At 41.0% G+C, this 22,841-nt stretch overlaps 1 non-coding gene across 1 annotated transcript; it reads right to left on the reverse strand.

Moving 5' to 3' along the window:
* Positions 1-13,497: 13,497 nt before the first annotated feature.
* On the reverse strand, positions 13,498-13,604 carry LOC148852847 (small nucleolar RNA R71). Its single transcript, XR_016100093.1, has one exon. It is a non-coding gene; the product is annotated as a small nucleolar RNA R71 (small nucleolar RNA).
* Positions 13,605-22,841: the final 9,237 nt, after the last annotated feature.

A 22,841-nucleotide genomic window follows, 5' to 3' on the forward strand; every position in this document is an offset into this window, starting at 1 on the left:
ATTTTTGTTGAAACTAGATCTTTGCAAGTCTTACGACAGAATTGAATGGCCTTTTTTAATATCAGTCCTTCATCATTTAGGGTTTCCTCTACGTTTTGTGATCTTATCTATTGTTGTATTTCCACCAGTCAAATCTCAGTGTTAGTCAATGGACATCCAACTTCTCCTTTTAGGCCTTCTCGGGGTTTATGACATCCAACCTCTCCTTTCTAGATTACTTGAGCAAAACATCCAACAGGGCACACCGCACGGTTTCTGCTTTGGAAACTCTGGAGTTCGTCTACCTCACCTTTTATTTGCTGATGATTTGTTATTGTTTGGTCGTTGTACATATCGTGAAACTACGACTATTCTTCATCTTTTAAATGACTTTTGCAAATGGTTTGGTCAAGAAGTTAATTTTTCAAAATCAGCAATTTTTTTTAGTTCTAATACTCACCGACGAGTGCAAACTCAATTGTCCAATCGTTTTGCTGTGAATATTATGAACCGTATAGAGAAATATCTTGGAGGCCCACTATTCTTGGGTAGATAAAAAACTGCTGAATGGAATTATTTGGTTGATAGATTGAAGTCTAAACTTAGTTGTTGGAAGAAACACACTTTGAGCCACGCAGGTCGCACAACTTTAATCAAATCCACTCTACAAGCTGTACCTCAGTACATCGTGCAGTCTTATCTCTTACCTAAAGCTATTCATATTGATCTTAATAATATTTGTAGGAGTTTTTGGTGGATTGATTCAGACATTCTTGAGATCAAAAGATGAGGGAGGACTTGGACTCTATGATGCATCAACTCTTAATGAAGCCCTGATTCTCAAACTTGGTTGGCGTTTCCTTTCCAACCCATCAGCTCTTTGGGTGAAGGTGTTGAGGGCAAAATATATCAGGACCAAAAATTTCTGGTCTGTACCACTATTACCTTACGGATCATACATTTGGTGAGGCATTTTAAAGTTGAGAGATATCTTGCGCCAAGGTTGCCATTGGCTTATTAGGGATTGGTGGACTATTGATGCATTGCATGACCCTTGGCTACCAAATGGGGTTCTTGTTAGACAAGTGTATGCCCTTAGCTCCAATCAGAATGATGTACCTTATGATATTTATTGTAAATGAATAAAGTACATATTTGATTCATGTTATTGTGGTGTGTTTCTGTGTAATACCCTTAAACTGGACACATATGAGACTCATGTTAGTTTAGAATCTTCACAGCCATTGGATAGTTCTGGGGAGATTTATCCTGCCAAGACTGATACTGATGTGCCGCCAAGTTGGTTGGGGTGGCTTGTCTCAGCTACCAGGGTGAGACCTGAGGTACATGTAGTGTGAGTTTTCTTGAAACCCTGAACCGAACCAGAATTCCAATATTTGATAGCTATGAATATATAACCCTAGCAAGTGCACTAGTTATCAAGTAGTATAATAATATCATTCCCACGGGGTTTTAACAAAATAAGTATTAGAATCACAATTTTCCCTAACTATTTGGACAATCAAAATTTAGGATTGAGCAAGAACTACTGAAAATAAAACTAGAACAAAGAAAATAAAAACAAGGGTGATCACTAATCGAATATGCAAATGATGAAATCGCTAGGACTTTTGGTCCACCTAACCAATGTAATGAATATTGATGGGTCTGATTATCCAAAACTAATTGTCATTCCCATAAGCTGAGATTTTCCCAAATTTATTTAATATTTTCTCTCGAGATATACTAAACCTACGCCCATCAGGTAACCCTTTGATCTCTCGATTAGAGCTCTCAAGATGGAAGTGCATGAAGTCCAAGAAAATCATTAAATTCATATGAATCATGTATATATATCTCTATATACCATTCAATTCACACTATGAATTATTCTGTCAATTATGTGAATTCCTCTCTCAATTCATTCACATAACCCAAATCAATTAAGAGGTGGCCAAGCTCTTAATTGCAATAAGCACAACAATTCATTGGCTATATGAAAATCACAATCTTGGATAAATTAAGAAGATAAAAATATATTCATTAACATGGTTAGGCTTTCCATAGCCCTAGCAAGAAAACAATTCAGTTCATGATGGAAGAATTAAAGCAAACAAAGGGGAAGAAAGAACTCTTGAATTCGCCCATAGTGCTGAGATCTCCTCTTCTTGCTGCCACATTCTTCTTGAAGTTTCTTGAATTTGTACCTTTCTTGAACCCTTCTTGACTGATTGCTCCTTGCTTCTTGATTCAAATCAGGAAGTGAGTGATTGAGTGATGCCTAAAGCTGGTCCACCCCCTCCTTTATATAGCTTAAAGGGGAGGGGGTGGTCTCCTACTTCCTCTTGAAGTCGATCAGTATTACCTTGGACCTTAGAGATTGATGGGCAAAACTGGAATGTTACACCTGACTCCTAGACTCGATTATGATACTGCACCAGGTGTTGGATTGGGTTGTATTTGATACTGCACTTATACTCGATTAGTGAGCACATGGACTTAATGGGCCTAACGCCCAATTCGAACTTGTTTAATTAGATTAAATAAAAAGGGGTAGATCTGGGTTGTGGATCAGTAGATAGGATAGGGATTCCCTATCCACTTAGAGAGTCTAGATCCAAATAAGGATTTGGATCAGGAAGCTCCTAATGAGATTAGGAGGGCTGATCTAATCTGTAGATAAGATAAGGGCTTATCCTTATGTCTTAAAGAGAGTCCAAATTCAAATAAGGAATTGAATTAGGAAACTCCTAATGGGATTAGGAACTGATCTCTTTAAGGCTATAAAAGGAGGAGGAGGGCGAACTTACAGACACAACAACTCAATTAGATCTCATATTACAGAAAGAAAGAAGACAACAACAGTAAGACTGTGCCATCTTCTGCTCTTGCGCCCTCCTCCTACTGCCGCCATTGCTAGTTCGCTCTCCACTGTAGGAGCGATCAAGAAGGGTTCTTGATATCAGTTTTTTGAGAAAAACTGATCTGAAGTCGTGCTCACATACCCTCCATCGAATTCTTGCTGAAGGATTTGGTTCCTGTTAAGAACCACTTGCTGATTCTGCCCCACTCTTCATTGTGTCATCTTCAGTGGGAGCAGTCTTTGGAGTTTTCCTTGGGTGTGAACACCTTCGTTGGGAGTTATTGCTACTCCGTATCAGGTATATCCCTTTCCTACCTTTTGGTTTCAGATCTGCTTCAGTTTAGGTTCAAGATTGATCCTTGAAACTGCAGATTTTCTAAAACAGGGAATGTGATTCCCACATGAGAGAGAGAGAAATTTTGAAATTTCGCCTAACTTACCTGCAAGGTTTGGCCATCCATATGATGGATCTCTCATCCCTTCAGTTTTTCCCTCTACCATGGCTCATGGATGCTATACTACAACATCATGTTACAAACTTCTAACCTCTATGCATCCCACTTCTTCAAGATAGAAATTTCTGGCTTCTATCATTACTTGCGTCAATTATGGAGCCTCAAGAATGTCAGTCTTAAATTACTCCTCTTCACTTAGAGGTTGTTCCAAAATGCTCTGCCCACTAGAAGTAAACTCCACAAAATTCTTTGTTTCTGTAATGACATATGTCCTTTTTTTGAGTCGGCTACAGAGACAATGGATCACTTATTTCTGCATTGCCAATTTTCTAGATTGGTTTGGTTTGGTTCCTCTATGAGCTTTAGGCATGATTCATACCCGACGAGAAGCTTATCAGAATGGATTGCTGAATGAATTTCTCTTGATTTGAGTAATGGCCAATCTTATTGTTTGATTTGCGGTCAGTAATTTAATATCCTTTGTCACATTTGGCTTACTCAGAATGCCCGCTTATTCAATCATCAACACCAATACCCATAATTCATTATAGAAGAGGCTCGAGTGGATTGGCAGTTGCATTCTGATGTTAATCATCACTCTTTAGTGGTACCTAATAAGAATGTTTCTTTGGCCCCAACTATAGCGATCCATTGGCTTCCACCACCAAGAGGTTGTGCCAAAATCAATTTCGATGGTGCAACTACTACTGATAAATCTGGCATTGGTATTATTATTCGAGATGATAATAGATCATTTCTTTTTGCACACACTATACCGATAGCACCTCAGCTTGCACTCTTCAGTGAAGCCTTAGCTCTTTCGAAAAGGTTTCACTTTGCTTCTTCTCTTGGTATTTCTTCTGCTGTAATTGAAGGTGATGCACAACTCGTGATTAATCTCTTGTTGGAGGATACCCTTACACCTCTATGGAGTATCTACACTCTGCTTATGGATTGCAAGAGATTCCTATCCCACCTTCAAAACTATTCAGTTACTTTTGCTCCACGGATTTGTAATCGGGTTGCCCATAAACTCGCTAAACATGCATTGTCTTGTTTTTCAACGCACACTTGGTCTGTGGCACCCACTTTCTCGATTCCTTCTTTGGAATCTTATGTAACTAAGTAATTGTTGATTGGATCAGCCTTCGGGCATTTTCGAAAAAAAAAATGTCGGGGAAAAGGTGGATAAATCATGTTGCTCCAAAACACCTACAATAAAGGTAGAGAGCCTTGAGATATGTCCTTGAGGGAGAATTCTTTGATGCTTAAATTAGCAAAAGGATGAAGAGATGTTAGACTGAGCCAAGTAGTCTAGATCGGTGAGGAGAGCAAAAAGACAATGTGAGAGTAAAAAGAGTACTATAGCATGCATACCTTTTCCCAAGGATGCTTTACCTATTTATAGAGGAAGCATTGTGCTTAACAAGGAGTTACAATCCAATTTGGCAACGACATCCAGACCTAGCTTGAGTTTCTCAATGATTGTCCTTATCATGATCTAAGCACGTAGGGCACATCCAGGTGAAACTAGTTGATCAAGTCGATTAGCTAGATCCGTCCCGGTCATCAAAAAGTTTCTTGAGTGTTCCGTTCAAAAGACACATGGTGGCTTAGGATTGGATCGCACAAATAGGCCTCATCATTTGCCCCCCACTATCAAGGCTGAGGTGGTTGTCTTGATGTTCGTATAGTGAATGGTTGGCTTGGTCGAAGAAAGTAATTTAGCTACTTGCTAAAGTGGGGATAAAGTATAGGTCATGTTATAGCTATTATGAGGAGATCAAGGATCTTTCTATTTCAAGCCATGTGATATGTACGTGTTCTTTGAGATAACTTTTTTCTCGTGTGATTGGCATGAATGTTGTTATTGATGCATTGCTTCTTCCAAGGCATCTACCAGAATGACCATCATCTATAAGACACATGGCTAGTGTAAGATCGGGGTGAGATCTGAGCCATTGATGGGAAAACAACAATTAATACCTATATAAGGGGGGAGCCCCAAGTGATTTGGACATTCCATTTGCTTCTAGAGTCACTGTGGAGAGTAGAGAGGTTTTTTTGAGTTCAACTCAATGTTTGGAGTCTTCCTCGATTTAGGTAGTCGGTTTAGTAAGTCTTCTTCAATTTTTTATTTTCATTATGTCTTCTTCCAATTATTCTAGTTTCAATCCCCATGCCAAATATTCTAGCTTGACGTCAAAGTTGGTGAGTGCCCACTCTGGCTTGGTTAATGAATCCATTGAGGTCAAGATTAGGGAGACTGAGGCCCATAGTCCCAATTCTAAGGACAAGCCCATTCCCAAGGCCAAGGCTGAGAGTTTACCTATACCCAACACCGAGGTCCAAAGTCTATTGGTAGTTAAGAATTTTTAGGCCAATGTAGAGGGCACTCCAGGTAAACGTTGTAAATGTAGACGGTGAGGATGAGAGGATCACCAAGGTTGGGATCTCGGGAGTTAATGTTTGAGATGCCGAGTCAAGGGATGAATCACCAACCAAGGAATTGCTCAAAGAAGGTGCTCAGATCATTAAGAGTGCACTAAGGCAAGGAGATGTGGAGAGGATACAGTGTCCATACTAAATACTTGACGAGTTTGAGATGAAGGTGCTAACTAAGGAGGAACAAGCTTGCCAAACTCCCATGGGTTGGCTATGTGTGTATTAGGACAGCTAGGCTGCCAAGTTGAGGTTACCTATTGATGAGCAGGTGTCCCAAATTTTGACAATTCATTGGGTAGCTGCATTGCAATTGGTGTGGAACTTGGTGAGGTTCCTGATCGCTGCTATCTCAGATCCACCAAGTCAAGTTAATTGCATGGGTGTTTTAGGCTATGTTCATTCTAAAGAACCCTCCTTAGATGAAGAGGTGGTACTACTTCTTGGCTCGGAATAAGGGCACCAAGTTTCCTAGGACTGAGTCCTTCACTCACGATTGGAAAGGAAATTCTTTTACATGTACAGTTAGGAGGCATGATGTTTTCCAATGAATTGATTGGCACTAGTGCCGGGATTTGAGTCGAAGAATATCTATTTGAGGTCAGACTAGTTGAGGCCATACTGAAACTTGAAAATTAGGTAAAGATATGTGCAAAGTTGTTTAGTTTAAACTTACACTTTTTTCCCACCATCCTTCTTTCTTTATGTACATGTTACTAACGTTGGTTTTTCTTTGTTGATGCAAATATGGCAAGATCTGATTGTCAAGGTCTCCTTGAGCACATAAAGAAGAAGAAGAGGGTTGCATAGGATCGCATTGCACCTTAGTGGAATCAAGGCAGGAGAGGAACCACGAGCACATTGAGATCTTTGATGATGATCAAGTCATGATAGAGAGCCAAGCTGACCTCACGAATGTAGCACATGCAAGTCTTCATGCCAGAGTGGTCAACGGCTTGGTTTGAAATAAGAGAGTGGGGAAGGCATTTATCCCAAAGAGTGTATTTACTATTAAACCGAGAGGAGGCCTCGTTCCATGCCACCAAGGTTATTTAGTGCATGCCTACTACAAGGCCATGGAGGTCCGTGTCCTTTTTTCTTATGTCAAGCTTGTTGAATATGTTTAGCTTTTGCCAGTATTAACTGATGATGCACGATTTGACAGCTCCCCTGTTGGCTGATGACTCAGAAGCTGATTTGGATGGTTTCCTTGTCTGGGCCGAGCTGGAGATGTCCAAGCTGTATAACAGAGAGATGTGTAATTTTATGAGAGACCTGTAGGGAAACAATATTAGCTGAGATGTGCTGGGCTAAGCTGTTTTGTTTTGCAAGAGAGATAGAGTTAGAGTTCTTGGGTGTCTTTACCCGGGGATGGGCACTCTAATTCTTAAGTCAGAAAGTATTTTGAAAGTATTTGGAAAGTGATCAAGCTTGAGAGCTTATAATCGTGCATACCTTTCTGGGTAGATTTGGATGTCTTATATAGGCTCATGTGAAAGGAGGGAGAAATCCATCGTATGGACGCCAAGAAAGCAACGGAATAGGTGGGCGAATTTCAAAAATTTTTCTCCCTCCAATCAACTGGGAATCGTATTCCCTTATTTTAAAATCAAATATTCAAGGATTTACTTGAACCAAACCAGACTAGATTCGAACCAAAGATCAGGGGAAGGGTTATACCTGATACGAAGAATCAATATCTCCCAACGTTGGTGTTCACACCCAAAGAAAGATCCAATACCTGATACGGAAAATCAATATGGTGAGACAAAACCAACAGTGTACGTCCTACGTACTGAACTCTTCGCAAGAATCCGATGGAGGCTTAGAGCACCGAACCAAATCAGTCTTTCAGCAAAGACTGATCTCAAGAGCCAGCTTCTTGATCGTCCCTTCAGAGCAGTTCGAACCAAGCAGTAAGGCGGTGGTGGCCGGAGGAATTCATAAGGCTGAAAGTGGCATGAATGCAGATTTCAGCTTAGGAAGAAGAGATCCTATCTCAGATTACAGAAGCTCCCACTGCAAAACCCTAGGTCGAATTCTTGTAATTCAAGATTAGGGTTTCCTCCTTTCTTAGTGATTAAGAAATCTCATAATCCCATTTGGAGTTATCCCAATCCAAATCAATATTTGGATAGGGGATAATCTTAATCCTATCTACAGATTAGGTTAGCCCACTCCTGATCTTATCAGGAGGTTACCAGATTCAAATCACATTTGAATTTGGTCTCTAAGAGTGGATAGGGTTAGAACCCTAATCCTTTAGGTAACTCTATTCCCAGATACGCCCCTTTAAGTAGGTGATCATATCAGCCCAGGCCGAAATAGGCTTTAGGCCCAATAAGTAATCAGTGCTCAATTAGTTTCCAAACTGCTGCCTAGTTGGGCTTCTTTGTATAGTGTGGGATCCAAGCATTGATCTACACATCAGCCACATGGGTTCGACCTAGCCTTTGTTACAAGGCTTAGCCGAATTCACTAGAAAGCCCAACGAACCCCTTGAGCCCATCACATGAACTCTATGGGCCCAACACTTACGCTAAGTGGTCCCTAAGCCAAGCCATCTTATAAAAACCCAGAGACTGTGGCCAGATGCAAGATTAGCCCATCAGGTGCAACACTAAATGGCTTTACACTTAACCTCTCAGCCCATAATGATCAAACATTGCCCGACAAGAGAGGACCTCTCCCTCGGCTGCTAGGAACAATGTTGCACTCTCTGCTCACATGGATCCTAGGAATTAAAACCATTTGCAAACATTTTGAAACCATATATAAGTATATATCACATATATAAAATTTTGCAAAACAAAATTCCAACGATTGAAATCAACTGCCAGTAGATTGGTTTCCATCAGAGAGAGTGCATCCCGATCATTACCTTTGTCCGACAAAGGGGCTGATCTTGTCACTGTTAGACAGTTTTGTATGCCCTTAGCTTCAATCAAAATGATGTACTTTATGAGTTTATTGTAAATGAATAAAAGTGCATATTAGATTCATGTTCCTTGGTATGTTTCTGTGTAATACCCTTAAACTGGACACTTAATGAGACTCGTGTTAGTTTAGAATGTTCATAGCCAGTGGGTCGGTCTGGGGAGACCTATCCTGACAAGGCTGACACTGTGGTGCCACCAAGTCGGTTGGGGTGGCTTGTCTCAGCTACCAGGGTGAGACCCTAGGCACATACAGTGTGGGATTAATTGATTCTTTGAACTGGACCGGATTTTCAGTATTGCCCTGGACCTTGGAGATTGATGGGAAAAACTGGAAAGTTACACCCGACCCCTACACTCGATTATGATACTACACTAGGTGTCGGATTGAGCTGTCTTTGATGTACCAATCAGTGAGATCCTTAGCGGGGGTCAAAACCTGGGTATGTTGGGACAGTCTAAGAATTCATCTGAGTGCAACACTGTTCCTTGCAGCCAAGGGAGAGGTCCTCTCTTGTCGGGTAGTGTATGATCATTATGGGCTGAGAGGTTAAGTGTAAGACCATTGAGAATAATACCTGATGGGCTAATCTTGCATCTACCCACAGTCCCTGGGTGTTAGAAGGTGGCTTGGTCCAGGGACCACTTAGGGTAAGTGTTGGCCCCATAGAGCCCATCTGATGGGTTTCAGGGGGTGCACTGTCTATAACAGTGTATTCGGCCAGGCCTTGTAACAAAGGCTGGACTGAACCCATGTGGCTGATGTGTAGATCAATGTTTGGGTCCCACGCCATACAAGAAAAACCAACTGGGCAACAATTTGGAAGGCTAAATGAATACATAACCCTAAATGGGCCTTAAGCCCATTTTGAACTGGGCTAAATTGATTAGTCATTAAGGGGCGAATTCTGAGATAAGATCAACTGATAGGATTGGGCCCACACCCTATCCACTCAGAGAGTCCAAGATCTAAATGAGATTTAGATATGGAAAGTTCCTAATTAGATTAGGAAATGGCTGATCTAATCTGCAGATAAGATAAGGATTATCCCTTATCTTAAAGGGACTTCTAATCCAGATATGATTTGGGTTAGCAACTCCTAATGGGATTAGGAGCTGATCTCTTTGAGTCTATAAAAGGAAGAGGGGGCGACAGCCTTTAGACACATCACAACAGACAACCAACAGTCTTGTCTTCAGAGCTGAGATCACAGAAGAGAGAATTCTGCACCCTACAAATACTCTCTAGTCGCCTCCTTCCTGTAGCTGCCGCCTACAGCAGTTCGATCTCCATTCCTTGGGAGAAATCAAGATTGGATCTTGATTCCAATCTTTTGGAGAAAAGATTGGTAGGAGTTGTATTCACAAGCCGTCCTGGTGATTCTTGGGAATGATCAAGTTCTTAGGAAGAACACTGTTGATTGTGCTCCACCCTACACTGTGTCATCTTCAAAGGGAGCAGATTTTGGATCCTACCTTGGGCGTGAACACCTCCATTGAGAGATATTGTTTCTCTGTATCATGTATTATCTCTCCTACTTCTTTTGGTTCAGATCTGGTTCAGTTTATGGTTCAATAATGATCCTTGAAAATATGATTTTTTAAATAGGGAATTCGATTCCCAGTTGAAAGGAGAGAAAAATTTTTGAAATTCGCCCCCCTTATGCCACAATTTTTGGGCGTCCATATGATGGATTTCCTATCCCTTCAGTCACTATGATCACCCACTCAGATGAATTCTTAGACTGTCCCAACATACCCAGGTTTTGACCCTAGCTAAGGATCTCACTGATTGGCATATCAAAGGCAGCCCAATCCGACACCTAGTGCAGTATCATAATCGAGTCTAGGGGTCAGGTGTAACTTTTCAATTTTGTCCATCAATCTCCAAGGTCTAGGGCAATATTGGAAATCTGGTCCGGTTCAAGGATTCAAGTAATCCTACACTGCATGTGCCTTGGGTCTCACCCTGGCGGCTGAGACAAGCCACCCCAACACTTGGCAGCACACCAGTGTCAGCCTTGGTAGGATAAATCTCCCTAGACTTATCCAACGACTGTGAAGGTTCTAAACTAACATGAGTCTCATTAAGTGTCCAGTTTAAGGGTCTTACAGAAAAATATACCACACAACATGAATCAAACATGTACTTTATTTATTTACACTAAATGTCAAAAGTACATCAAAAACTGATTGGAGCTAAGGGCATACAAAACTGTCTAACATCCTGGACTCAGAGGGCTTAGGGTAGCTGTCTTGAGCTCTTTGTGGAGTTTTTTTCCCTATTTTCAAGCACATTAACGTGTCAATTGAGAGATCTTTGTGAGAGTCACAATTCGTTCGCATAGAATCTGGCACACGACATGGTGAACTATTCTAACAGTCGTGCTATAGGCGCCTTTAGTAGCGAACTACTGGGGATGGTTAGTGAGCTCTTCCTCGCAAGTCACCTTAGGTCCTCTCAACTCAGCTGTCTCCTAGAATAGGTCACCGTAATCTTATAGGGTATGCCAATTCGGCCTTGTTGAAGTGGATGTCGGTCGCCTTTGGTAGCAAACTACTGGGGAGGGTTAGCGAGCTCTTCCTCATAGGTCGCCTTAAGTCCTCTCAACTCGGATGACTCTTAGAACAGGTCACCGTAATCTTACGGGGTTTGCTAGCTCGGCCTTGTCGAGGTGGAGGTCGGCTTGAGCAAGGTTCTCCAAGCTAACTTACTGAGTTGGTCCGTTGAATCAACACCGAGGTGTCATTCAAAAGCCACGTGTCACTATATGATTGGGAGGACCAAATTACCCCTCATCAATTGCCCCCCACTCTCGAGGCAGCATTAGGTCAGCGAAGAAAGTAGCTCTCAGTAAGGGTAATTGGTCTATTTGATTCATAGGTTGTTCAACTCGCATTGTAATGATAAGCTTAAGTTATTCATAAGAATTTGGGGTGTTTTTAGGCTTAGTTGTTGAGATTCTATGGTTAATTTGGGTATTTCTGAGTCAATTTAATGCATTCAGATGTTTTGTCAATTTTTAGGTAACTAATCATCAAATATGAAAGTTCTGGGCCAAATTGGGACAAGCTGATAAAGATCAGGGACTAAAGTGCAAAGCTCCACACCCAACTGCAGCCCACCCAAAACCTTATGGGAGAACAACAGTTCAGCCCATCAAGGAAAACAACCCAATTGTAGTTCGACCCACTAAGAACAGCAGCCCAATCCACAACTTAGGGGAGGCTCCAAAGGCGGCTAGCTTTAGAGAAGGAAGGGAGGCTGAAGAAAAAAGGTATACAAAGAAAAGAAAAAGAAAGAATTAGGGTTGGGACCCTTGAAGAAAAAAAACACAAGAGAAGAAGAAAGGAGGATAAGATCTTTTAGATGAAGCACACTCAATTCGAAGAGAAGAAAAAAAAGGAAAACACAAGAAAACAAGGGCGGAGACAAGATTGAAGATTCTTGAGCCAAGATTGAGGGATCAGTTGCAAGATACTTTCTTTTTCTCTTGTAACATCATGTTTACTTTTGATATTTAGATGTTGCTTGTTCTTAATTACATCATGAGGGGCTAAGTTTCTATTGTTTGGGATTAATACTTGATCATGCATTGATTTTCATTCATTAATAAAATTGATGAGGTTCTTGTTATATTGTGTTATTTGTGCTTATTACTTATCATTGATTGATCACCATTCATTGAGAGATGATAATTGAGGTGTAACTAATAACCCTTATTCGACCAATAATTAGGTAGAGATATCATTTGTTGGTGGATTTCCTTGTAGGTGTATTAACAGCTTGTGTTTATGCAAAGAGGATTTCGATTGAAAGAATGATAATTCATTGATTGTAATCCCATTTAATTGAACATAGGTTTAGCTAATCGACTCTTGAGAAAAATCGACTAGTGCATTTAGGAAACACCTTGGAATATAACAACCCTCATGAGATTTGTTGATATTGAATCTTGATGATCGTGATAGGATTAATCCCTAGCAACTTTATTATTGATTTTGTTCAAATTATTGGTTTTTGTCATTTAATTTCCTTAATCAGTAGAGCTAGTTTAAATTATTTAAATCGCAAACCCAAATTGATTATTGCTTTAAACAAGTTGAGAAGAAATTAATAGGTGGCTAAATAATTCATTCCTCATGGGAACAATTCTGTATTCCTTACTATATTACTTGCACGACTCCGTACTCTTGCGGATAGCGGTCAAGTTTTGGCACCGTTGCTGGGGAAAGAATTTTATTTAACACCATAATTAATTTAGTTTCTCTTGATTTAAAGCGCAATTCTTTATTAGTTTTTGCTAACTTTGTTTGTTTGCATTCTTTCTTTAGGTAGTGTTTCGGTGTATGCGAAGAACTCGAAGTTCACAACCCGAGCTTCTTCCTTTTAGACCTGAAATCGAGAAGTTTGTTAGAGAAAACAGTCTCAGCAAGGAAGGTTTTCAGAGATGGCGGAAGATAATGGAGGTAACCAAGCAAATCGACATGATAATGAGAAAACTCTTAGAGATTTTGCTATGCCTGGGCTGCATGGTACACAACAGAGTATTGCAAGGCCAAACATTAATACAAATAACTTTGAGATTATGGCATGGGCAATGAAGATCCTAATGCACACATTGCAAATTTCTTGGAAATTTGTGATACCTTCAAATACAATGGAGTTTCAGATGATGCTATACGGCTTTGGCTTTTCTCTTTCACCTTGAAGGATAAAGCTAAAGCATGGTTAAATTCTCTACCATCAAATTCCATAACCACATGGGCACAACTGGCACAGGCTTTCTTGGCTAAGTATTTTCCCCTAACTAAAACCGCAAAGATCATCAAAGACATCACTACTTGTCAGCAATTTGAGAATGAATCGTTGTACAAGGCTTGGGAAAGATTTAAGGATTTGTAGAGAAGCTTCCCTCACCATGGCTTACCTAAGGGACTTTTGATTTAGACTTTCTACATTGGAGCCACTCACACTACTAGAGATACTATTGATGCTGCTGCAGGAGGTTCCTTGATGAGGAAAACTATAGATGCTGCTTTTGATCTTTTAGAGGAAATGGCAGCTAATAATTGTTTGTGGCTAGTTGAGCAGCTAAATCCACTTAGACAGGGAGGCAAATTAGAAGCGGACTCCATAGCATCCTTGCAGGCTCAAATTTCAACTTTAATCAAGCTATTGGGCACCATGAACATTCATGCCAACGCCATCAACACTATGCAACCAATCTGTGAGTATTGTAATGGTATAGGTCATGTTAGTTCTGACTGTTGTGTTGGAAATTTTAATTTTGCAAGTGGAAATTTTATGGAGCAATGCAATTTTGTGGGGAATCAATTCCAAGGAAGGTAGGTCAACAACCCTTACTCCAACACATATAACTAGGGTGGAGAAATCACCCCAATTTTTCATGGAGTAGAAATAACAACAATGCTGGCAGTTCCAGTTTCCAAAACAACAACATGCCTAGATAGCAAAGACCACACGGATTCCAGCCACATCCTCAGCAGGATAGATCAAATTCTTTTGAAGCCAAGCTAGATAAATTCATGGACATGATGAGTAGCAAGATGAGCAGCCAGGATGAGGCCTAGAGAAGGATGGAAGCTAAATTTGATCAAATTGCAAAGAACCATTCGTCTTCAATTCAGAACTTGGAGGTGCAGATAGGCCAACTAGCTAATGTTGTTTCGGCTAGGAACCAAGGTAATTTACCAAGCAACACTGAGACTAATCCAAGGGAGCAGGTCAAAGCAATTTCACTAAGGAGTGGGAAAGTGCTAGAGCCAAAGCAAGATGTGCAAAGTAAGAGGACATGTACAAATGTTGAGAGTCCTTCATCAACCAATGCTGAAATCTATGATGAAGAAACCAATGATAAGTCAGAGGAGAACCAAGGTGACAAGATGAATCACTCTAATGCCCAACCTTCACTCCATGTCACACGAATCCCTTTTCCTCAAAGATTGAAGTTGTAGTAGATTGAACAAAAAATTTCCAAATTTTTGGATATTTTTAAGAAGCTGCAAATCAATATTCCATTTGTTGAGGCTCTTGCCCAAATGCCTCAATATGCTAAACTTTTTAGGGAGATCATCACTAATAAGAGGAGATGGGAGGATGACCAAACTATATCATTGACTGAAAAGTGCAATTCAATCATTACCAGCAAGATGCTTGCCAAATTAAAAGACCCAGGGAGTTTTACAATTCCATGTGTTGTTGGTAGCATTGAGTTTCCTAAGTGTTTGTGTGATTTAGGTGCTAGCATTAATTTGATGCCTTTGTCTATTTTTAGGAAACTTGGTCTTGGAGAAGTGAAACCTACCTTGATGATTTTGTAGCTGGCAAATCATTCCATCAAGAAACCTCATGGCATAGTTGAGGATGTACTTGTGAAAGTGGACAAGTTCATATTTCCTGTGGAATTTGTTGTGCTAGATTTTGAGGAGGATTGTGATTGCACCTTGATCCTTGGTAGACCGTTTCTAAACATAGGGAAAGCTTTGGTTGACGTGTATGAAGGGAAACTGACCCTTCAAATTAGTGATGACAAAGTGGAGTTTAACATGTCCAAGGCTATGAAGCATCCTATGGAGGAAGAACTTTGTATGAGGATTGATGTGATCGATTCATGTGTGAAAGAAGTATGTCAAGTTAGTGAGGTGGAAAAAGACTTTGAAGATGATGCAACAGATGGCAATTCTTGTGACACTGAACTTTTTGCTAAACCTGAATTACTAGTAAGAAGTGCTAACCCCACTCGTCCTTCTATTGAGCAGCCACCTAAGCTTGACTTGAAACTTTTACCATCACATTTGAGGAATGCATTCTTGCGAGATGATAATACCTTGCCAATTATTATCTCAAACAAATTGTCGAATAAGCAGGAACAAAAAGTGTTAAATGTGGTAAGGCGTAGGATTAAGGCTTTAGGTTGGCAAATTTCTGACATAAAGGGTATTAGCCCTTCTATTGTGATGCACAAGATTCACATGGGGGATAGATTTCATGCCATAGCTAAGAGGCAAAGAAAACTGTACCCGCACATGAAGGAAGTGGTGAAGAAAGAGATTGTTAAGCTTCTTGATGTAGGTATTATCTATGCTATTTTTGATAGTTATTGGGTCAGTCCTATTCAGTGTGTACCGAAGAAAAGTGGTATGACTGTTGTGAAAAACGAAGATGGTGAGTTTATTTCTAAGCGGGTAGTTGATGGATGGCGTGTGTGTATTGTCTACCATAAGTTGAATGCTACAACCAGGAAGGATCATTTTCCTCTTCCTTTTATTAACCAAATGCTGGAAAGAATTGCAGGTCATGCCTATTATTGCTTTCTGGATGGCTATTTTGGATATAACCAGATTTTCATTTTTCTAGAGGATCAAGAGAAAACCACTTTTACATGCCCATGTGGTTCTTTTGCTTATAGGCGAATGCCTTTTGGGTTGTGTAATGCACCAACTACCTTTCAGAGGTGTATGATGGCCATTTTCTCTGACATGATTGAAGACATAATGGAGGTATTCATGGATAACTTTTCTGTTTCAGGTGATTCATTTGATCTGTGTTTGGCTAACCTTGATAGGGTTCTTAAAAGAAGTGAGGAGACCAACCTTGTTCTAAACTAGGAAAAGTGCCACTTTATGGTGGAGGAAAGCATAGTTTTAGGGTCACAAAATTTCTAGCAAAGGTATCGAGGTTGACAGAGCTAAAACAAAGATTATTGATAAGTTGCCACCTCCTACATCGGTAAAGAGAGTAAGAGGTTTTCTTGGCCATGCTGGCTTTTATAGCAGATTTATTAAGGATTTCTCATCTATTGCTAAACATCTTACTAATTCGCTGATTAAAGATGTCCCTTTTGAGTTTGATGATGCATGTTTGAGTGCTTTTCACAGGTCAAAATCAGCTTTAGTATCCGCACCAATCATCTCACCACCAGACTGGTCTTTGCCTTTTGAGATTATGTGTGATGCCAGTGATCAAGCTATTGGAGTTGTGCTAGGGCAAAGGAAGGATAAGAAGGTGCATGTTGTGTACTATGCAAGCAGAACTTTGGTAGATGCCCAGATCAATTACACAACCATTGAGAAGGAGATGTTAGCAGTGATGTTTGTAGTGGACAAATTCAGATCATATCTGCTTGGTTCTAAGGTGATAATTTATACTAACCATTCTGCTCTTAGGTGCGTTTTTGCCAAGAAGAATGTAGAGCCATGACTCATTTGCTGGATTTTACTCCTTCAAGAATTTGATATTGAGATCAAATATAAGAAAGGAGCAGAGAATGTAGTACTTGATCATTTGTCTAGGTTGGAGGGTGTTGAGAAGAGAGATGATGAGCCCGAGATCAATGAGAACTTCCCAGATGAACTCCTTCTAGCTATTCAACATTTGAGTGCACCGTGGTATGCAGATTTGGCAAATTATTTAGCTTGTGATATTTTGCCACCAGATTTTTCTTATTAGCAGAAAAAACGATTTTTGTCAGAAATTAAGCATTACTTGTGAGAGGATCCTTTCCTTTACAAGATTTGTGGTGATAATATCATTAGGAGATGTGTGCCTGAGGAGGAGATGCTTGACATTCTTACTCATTGCTATGACTCAACATATGGTGGTCATTTTGGTGCAACAAAGACTGCTGCTAAGGTTCTAGAGAGTGGTTTTTTTTGGCCTACATTATTTCTGGACTCTAGAGGGTTTGTTGCTAGATGTGATTGCTACCAACGAGTAGGAAATATCTCCAAGAGAAATGAGATGTCATTGACTTCTATTAAGGAGAATGAACTTTTTGATGTATGGGGAGTTGACTTCATGGGCCCTTTTCCATCCTCACATGGGAACCGTTACATTTTGGTGGGAGTGGATTATGTCTCCAAGTGGGTTGAAGCGGTTGTATCCCCCATCAATGATGCTAGGGTAGTGATTAAGTTCTTGAAGAAGCTTTTCTCGAGGTTTGGAGTTCCTAGAGCTATCATTAGTGATGGAGGATCCCACTTTTGCAACAAATAGTTTGATTCTCTCCTCAAGAAATATAATGTTTATCATAGGGTTGCTACACCCTATCACCCCCAAACTAGTGGGCAAGTTGAGGTATCTAATTGGGAACTTAAGAAGGTTCTAGAGAAGACCGTCAATGGGTCATGCCAAAGAGGCGACTAGGACTTAGCTCGCCCATGTCGAAGAGGCGACTGGGACTTAGCTCGCCCATGACGAAGAGGCATCTGGGAGTTAGGTGCCCATGCCGAAGAGGCAACTGGGACTTGACTCACCCATGCTGAAGAGGTGAGTGGGACTTAGGAGCCCATGCTGAAGAGGCGACTGGGACTTAGCTAGTGCTGAGGTCACTTGCTAGCTCAGCCTTTTAGTCTTTGGACTTCTGGGAGTGACTCGTAGTCTGTTCTTTAGTTCAGCAATCATAGGTAGTATCGCCTTAGATTGCTGATGTTCCACGCTCGAGGTACTTGCTTTCTTTCTAAGGTTTCGAGCTCATACGTTCCTTCCCTAAGTACCCGCTTTACTCGGTAGGGACCTTCCCAGTTCAGTCTGAGCTTACCTACACCAGGCTCAGGCACCCTAACTTTCTAAAGGACCAGGTCTCCGACACGAAAGTGTCGCTTCCTGACCCTGGCTTTATAGTACCGAGCCACACTTTGCTGGTAGGCAACGGTCCAGATATATGCGAGGTCTCGTACTTCTTCCGCCAGGTTGAGGTTGGTATGGAGCTCGTTATCATTTTCTTCATCGCCGTATGCCTCCATGCATAATGTAGGTACTTTGATCTTAACTGGGATTACAGGTTCCGTGCCATAGGTGAGGTTGAAGGGGGTTTCACTTGTGGCAGTCTTGATAGTGGTTCGTAAGCCCATATGCTGGGCAGCTTGTCAACCTAGAGTCCCTTAGCTTGGGCTAAGTGAGCTTTTAGTCCATGGAGTATGGATCTATTCGTGACTTCTGCCTGCCCATTTGCCTAAGGGTGTGCTACCAAAGTAAAGTTCTGTTGTATCTCCATCTTGACACACCAGTTCTGGAACTTGGTATCTTCCAAAAGAAGTTTTGTATAGTTTGAGCTATGATTGTTGTTGCCGATTTTGCCTCTACCCACTTTGTAAAGTAATCCACTTCCACCACTAGGAATTTCCTTTGTTCTGTCGCTGATAGGAATGGTCCAAGAATGTCAATTCCCCATTGTGCGAAGGGTCGTGGGCTGGTGAGGTACTTTAGGTCGGCAGCAGGTTGATGATGGATGTTGGCGTGCCTCTGGCATTTATCACATTTCTTGACAAGCTTGAGTGCGTCTGACTTCATCATGGGCCAGTAATATCCTTGTCGTAGCACTTTTTGGGTGAGAGCCCTACCCCCCAAGTGCCCACCACACAGGCCTTCAAGAGTGTCGTGGAGAATGAGCTCAGCCTCTGAAGGTCACAAGCAGCACAAGTAGGGGAGCGTGTAGGATCTATGATACAACTGTCCATCTATCATGACGTACTTGGCTACCTATCACTCTACCCTTCTGGCCGCATTGCGATCTGCAGGTCGGGTTCCGTGAAGCAGGTAGCTTGCGAGTGGGTCATTCCAGCTCGGCTCTGTTTGTGCAACAGGAGCGACCTCTTCTGTTCCCCTGAGAATGTTGGACCGAGTTAGGTTCTCTATGTACACGATCCTCATGGTATTGCTGCTTGTGCTGGGTAATTAGGATAGGGCATCGGCCTCAACATTCTCGGACCTTGGAATTTTCCTAATGAAGTATGATTGGAAGCTGCGTAGAACTTCCCTGACCTTGGCTAAATTAGCAGCCATGGTGGGGTCACGAGCTTCGTAATTGCCGATTACCTGGTTGACCACAAGCTGGGAGTTGCTGCAGATGATGATGTGTTTTGCTTGTACCTTGTTTGCCAGTGTGAGCCCAACTAGCAATGCTTCGTACTCCACTTTGTTATTAGATGTCGCAAACTCGAACCGAAGTACATACTCTAGTTTCATCCCGCTTGACTCGTAGAGAATAGCGTTGGCTCCGCTTTCTTATTGATTGGATGAGCTATCTACATGGAGGATCTAGGGCTCCTCATCCCAAGTTGTCTTGCTCTAACTGGGGTTGGTGCCACACTGGTCGAAGCCTCCTCTTTGTGCTTGAGCTCAATCAGTTCGAGGGTTGCGGTGCTGAGGGTGCATTCTGCTATGAAGTTAGCCAAGGTTTGGGCCTTAATCGCCATTCGAGGCTCGTAACGGAGGTCGTACTTGCTGAGTTCGACAACCACTTAGTTAGTCTACCAGATACCTCAGGCTTGAGTAATACTTGCCTCAGAGGTTTGTTGGTGAAGACGACGACTGTGTGAGCTTGAAAGTATGAACGAAGCTTCCGAGCTTCTGTGACTAGTGCGTACGCCAACTTTTCGATCTCTGGGTACCTGGTTTTGGCATCTTGCAAAACTCTAATCACATAGTAGATAGGTCGTTGGACCCGATCTACTTCCTTTATTAGTACCGAGCTGACCACCTCATCGCTCGCGGAGAGGTACAACTTCAAAACATCACCCTCCTCGGGTCGGGTCAGAACTGGGATACTAACTAGGTATTTCTTCAACTCATCAAAAGTGAGCTGGCATTCTTCAGTCCATTCGAAGTCTTTACTTTTCTTAATTTCCTTGAAAAAAGGCAGGCAACGTGATGGGTTTGTCGAAGCCCTCAAAATTAGTACTAGTCCCACAATAAAATATTTGTAGTAAAAGTGGTACTAGGTCAAATCCCGCAGGGAGCAAATCAGTAATCTCTTAGCTGAATGGATAAAGTAATTGTGTGGGAAAATTTAATAACTAAAATTAAAAGAATAGTAAACTAAGCAAACAAGAGAAAATCAGTCTTACCGAAATTCTGGTTCAAGGGTTCGGGTTGAATCGATTGGCCATCGATCCTAGGTACATTTCAGCATTCTTGCAATTCAAGCATTTAACCTTAGATTTATTAGGATAGCCATAATAAACCTTGTGTTTTCCTAATTCAATTGACCAAACCCAGCATTCGATCAACACTTATGACCACTCAACTGGGTACGATAGTGTTCCATGTTAAACAATGATAGCATTAAGATTTGTGAAAACAGTTAAACCAAAATAACAATAATTGAGATAGTTGCAATTATTGAATTTTGTTCCATTGATTCTTTTCGGTTGAACCATGATAAAACATTGGTCAAAGGCTATCACGAACAATTGACCCAAAAAGATATCAACCTAATTGCTACTTGTACCATTATTCATGATAATTATGGATCACTGAAATCATGGATAGCAATAGGAAAATCAACATTAATTCAGTTTGTCAAACTAATTAACATCAACATCCAATAAAAATATGCACAATAATCAATAAATAATTGAATTAAAAATCAAGAAAATAAAGTAACTACAGAACCTCACAATGACACAATCGAACCTCTCCCCTTGAACCAGAAAAAGAAGCTTAGCTACTCATGATCTGCGCAATCTCCATGCCTTTCTTCTCCATAGCCGAACTGCTTCCTTGATCTTCTTGGCCCCTTGATGATCTCTTGGATCTTGGAATGAGTGATGCTAGAGTTGGTTCGCCCCCTCTTTATATAGCCAAAGGAGATGGCTGTTTTTCAACTCCTTCTAGGAGATCATCTTATCTTTAGGGAGTCTTGATCTTTTTTGAACTAATCCTATCATATCTCTTATCTAATCCCCAACTTTCTTATCCTTATAGGATTATATTTAAACTTTAGATCTAATAAGACTCTTTCCCTCTTGGGAGATTACATTCGAATTAGGACTCTAGACTCTTGCATCCGAGTTGGGCTTCTTTGCTACTTTGGCTGCTTCCAGATTCTTCTGCGAGTTGGGCTTCAGCTGTTAAATGGGCCTGGCTTTGAGTTTGCTTCGACTTTCGGTCCGGTTTCATACTCGATGTGGACCGAATCCGTCAAAACCCAAAACACGAAAGTTGTGGGTCATTCTTTCTTCTTTCTAATACTTCTTGAATTTCTCAATTCGGAGTCCGGAATTGTGAGTTAGGCCCAGATCACTGACTGTCACCGAAACTGTGCAAAATCACCCGAATTGGCCTGTTTCCTTCCAATTGCCTTCTTTATTACCCTGAATCGAAATACAAGAGTAATGAGTGCATTTAAGTGCTAAAGTAGTGTAAAAGGATGAAAATTAAGGGACAAGAATAGGGTTATTTTCAGTCTCATCAAATCCCCCCACACTTAAACTTTGCCTGTCCTCGGGCAAGGCAAAACTCAAGCAAAACAAGAGAACCTAACTACTGATTTTCAATCTTTCTTTTTCTCTACATGAGGCCTGGTTCATTGCATGCTTTAATTCAGACTTGGTAACCTTCCCTCTTTATATCTCTTTCTCCCTTTCTTCTCATCCCAGAGTGATCACAAATCACCATTCCCCATGGTCCTAGGTTAAAACGATAGTCCAGGAGACAAGCCTTCCCGGCTGAAGCATCCTTGGCTGAATGGGTACTCATTGCTTTAACAAACCAATTCAGCCAGATGCAATTACTTTTCATAGAATCAAAACAATGTGTGCTTATAGCCATAAGTTTTCTATGTATCACATATCCACCACTTAGTGTGAATTCCTAGGATTTGAAGGTGAGAATGGGGTTGGGGTTCTAGGGTGAGTGCATTTTATGCTCCATCTCACCCTTGCCTTCTTTTCAAGATGTGAGTGCATTTTATGCTCTGTTTTTTTTTTTTTTTTGCTCAAAAATCATAGGGTTTCACTGCCTGATCCATGAATTCATTGGTCGTGGTCTCTATATGCCTACCACAACAAGTTCTAAATAATCAACCCATGTTTGACAAATAATTATGTGAAAATCAAACAAACCCTTATGCATCTTGCCTATTGATCGATTAAAATCTTGTGGTATCATATGCAGCCAAGAAAGATTCAATTAGTCATGCTTGCATCCTATCTTATCTATTCAACCTAAGCACATGATTCCTGATAAGTTGAAATCGTTCAAGGATAAGTTTCCGGGAGAAGAAATTTTAAGAAGGTAAGGTATCCCAAATTTCCATCAGATTTCCCTAATCCCCCCACACTTAAGTTATGCATTATCCCCAATGTATGTGATGATGCATAAAGTAGAGGGATTTGGGGGTACTTCCCTGTTCGCCTTGT

Source organism: Nelumbo lutea, chromosome 5, assembly GCF_056320005.1.
Source record: "Nelumbo lutea isolate HS-2025 chromosome 5, American lotus-T2T, whole genome shotgun sequence".
Lineage (NCBI taxonomy): Eukaryota > Viridiplantae > Streptophyta > Magnoliopsida > Proteales > Nelumbonaceae > Nelumbo > Nelumbo lutea.